We start from the raw sequence: 3,264 nt of genomic DNA on the forward strand, positions 1-3,264 counted from the left end.
AGGGAGCCTGATGCGGGGCTTGATACCAGGACCCTGAGATCATGACCCGAGCTGAAGGCAGCAGCCCAAACCACTGAGCCACCCAGGCACCCCTAAAGAATTTTTTAAATAAGTTCTTGGAAAATGTTTCCATGTTAGTCCCTGATGAGAGCTTTCTTATCAAAATAACTTCCAGAACATTTATAAAATGTCTCTTTTTCAGGGCGCCTGGGTGGCTCAGTGGGTTAAAGCCTCTGCCTTTGGCTCAGGTCATGATCCCAGGGTCCTGATATCGAGCCCCGCATGGGGCTATCTGCTCAGGGGGGAGCCTGCTTTCTCCTCTCTCTCTCTGCCTGCCTCTCTGCCTACTTGTGATTTCTGTCTGTCAAATAAATAAATAAAAATCTTAAAAAAAAAAGTCTCTTTTTCATATAGTTTTAGATTTTGTTAAGAATTGAGAATATCAAAGATGTGTTTTTAAAGTTTTAGAGAAAAGCTTAAAGCAGAAGAGACAGCACTTTAAATGAATGACTAAAAGATCTTTTCTTAGAACATTTTCGGCCTAACCTATCTTTCTCTGCATTTGCCAAGGATTATTTATTTCCTGACACATATTTTTACATAAACAATGCATAGAACGAAAATACTGCATTTACCTATCATGAGCTGTGCATCACTTGGCAAAAATCTGATGTGTCTGTCTGATTAATTTTGAAAAGAAGATAATTGCTGCTTTAAATAAAGTTGTATTTATTTATTATAAGAACCATATTAAGCAAATTACACTGGTCTTCCTAATCTACTGATCAATAAATTTAATGTAATATGCAAAAAACTTGAAAAACTTTAGACTCCTTCAAACCCAGGATGTCCAGTATTTTGCTGTTGTTTGCTTTGTCCCTTTAGTCCTAACCCTACAATCAGTTTTGCTAGGTTTGGTGATATAAGGAATCAAAAAGAAATTAGTTAAGATCAAATAAGGTTATAATCTGCCCATTTGAAGCAATACCTTTACATTAACTTAAGGATGGTATGAAATTTTTGTCAGCTATTAAATATATTTTTAAAACAATTCCTGTTCATTTAAGTTGCAGACTTCAATGTTTTCTCCAGAAGAGTTAATGAACTGAAGGGAAAATATCTCATTAATTTCTTGAGCCCCCTTGTGAGGCAAGAAAATGACATTCTCATCTAACAGCTGGAAAACTGAAGAACTAGTGAATGTAACTGCACTCAATTGCAAAGGAAAATAATACTCTAATACCCAAGGAAGAAGATATGAAATAATATTGCAGAAACACACATTCCCCTCTTATTTTTTAAGGAATCAATACCTGCATCTTAAAGTATGAGGAGAGTTAAACCCTTGGATCTTGGCCCTATACCTTTTGGCAGAGTAAATTATTGCCTCACAGCCTGGCAGTGCAGTCACCCTTTTAATTTACTTTTAAGTAGTTTTTCTCTAATCCATACAACCTAAGATCTGGCCAATCATGAATCCTAAGCAAACTTATTTAAATCAGTTATTCTGTAGATTTTTAAACTGTAAAATTTCAGGAAATAATAACTTTGCAAAGTACATTGAGACCCTAATTGGGAAGTAAAACAGAACTAATTGAATTGATTTGTAGTTTCACAAAAATGAACTTGGAATTTGCGAAACATCATACAGTTTTGAGATCTTCTGAATTAGTTTTGCAAAAAAGTGGAATGTCTCACTTGAATGGAAATGCCCTCAAGTTACTTCCAGAAATGCTGGAGGATTGATTTTTCTAGGTTAAGGGAATGCAAAAGTTAGGTGCTTTGTATGTATTTTTTCATTTTTTTGTTTCTGTTTTTTTAAACAAATAATTATCTATCTTTTACATGGGTTTAGGATATCCCAAAACAAATCAGGAATACGGAACATCATTTCACTATTACCAACATAGGGCTTTGTGTAATGACTGTGACACCATGACAGTGAAGTATTCATTTTTAAGCTTTAAACAGACAAAGCTTTACCTCAGTGTGTCCAATAGAAATACAATATGTAAATTAACCCATATTATCTGTATGCTGATTGGCTTGAGTTCGCCCGAATGTCACAATCTCACCACCCAGCAATGAGGTATTTTACTGCTGTCTGGAGATCAAATTATTACTGTAGAGAAGATCTTTATTTTTTCTGTTTCATTAACAGATTATTATAAAGCAATAAGCATGCAGGAGGAGAAGCAGACGTTTTACATTGGGAGTTAATGAAAGCACGTCTGCTTGTTTTTTGGAGATGGGGAGTTGTTTAAAATCTTATACCACCCCCATAAACAAAACTCTTCGGAAATGGTAAAATAAGGAAATGCATGATTCCAGAGGCATCCCTAAGCACCCAGTTGTCAGGCTATGTGGTGTCTTGTGATATCATCGGACCTTTTGGATGGGTGTAAGTTTTATGAATTCGTTATATTCCTAGTATTTTTCTTCCGTGAAAACAGAGGGGGAGGGAAAGGAAACTCACACACACAACCGCTTTGACATTACCAATGTATCGGGTCAGCTGTACTTGCAAGAAGGAAAGAGAAAGGCTGTTGCTCGGTGGGGTGGAATGCGAGGAATAGTCATTTAAAATTTTTCTAAGCCTGAGGATTCTATAGTCATAGTCCTTAAGGCAAAATGGATGTAAATCATTTTGCAGTTGACCTCCGAACTTAGCTTTCCCCTAGTTAACATATATTTGCGTGCATTTGAGAATAGAAGATGACTAACAAAGACAGGGCTGCCCTAACCTGCTTTCCCTTTTTCCCCATTGACAAGGTTTTCTTGACGGCACTTTTATATATATATTTTATTTAATTTCTTTTTCTTTCTTTCTTTTTCCTCCCCCTTCCCCCACGCCCAGGCTAACCTGCAAATGCAAAGGTCAGCTGGGGAAATCATTAAAAAGGAAATCTAAAAGAAGCTTCCAATGCATTGGACCACCCAAAAGAGAAAGGAAGGAAATGTTCGGGGAAGACTAGGGTTCCGGGAAGCTGAAGAGGGGGCGAGCGCCCCCAACACTACGGCTTCTCCTGGCGTTGCCCTAAGGGAAGAGGGTGGGCCTGAGGTCCTGAAAAAGCCTTTCCAAGCCCCCACTTCAGTTGTGGGGAGGGAAAAGTTCAGTGGCAGCCAGAAGGGGACAAAAGCCTAATTTTGCCAGTTCAACAGGACAGCAGAGTCAATAAACGCTGCCAGCTCTGGAAACGGGTCGAGGCTCCTGTTGGCTCCACAGAGGCTGAAGCAGCCCTCGCCGCCGCCCTCGTCGCTGCT

This window comes from Mustela nigripes, chromosome 4 (genome assembly GCF_022355385.1).
Source record: "Mustela nigripes isolate SB6536 chromosome 4, MUSNIG.SB6536, whole genome shotgun sequence".
In the NCBI taxonomy this organism is placed as follows: Eukaryota; Metazoa; Chordata; class Mammalia; order Carnivora; family Mustelidae; genus Mustela; species Mustela nigripes.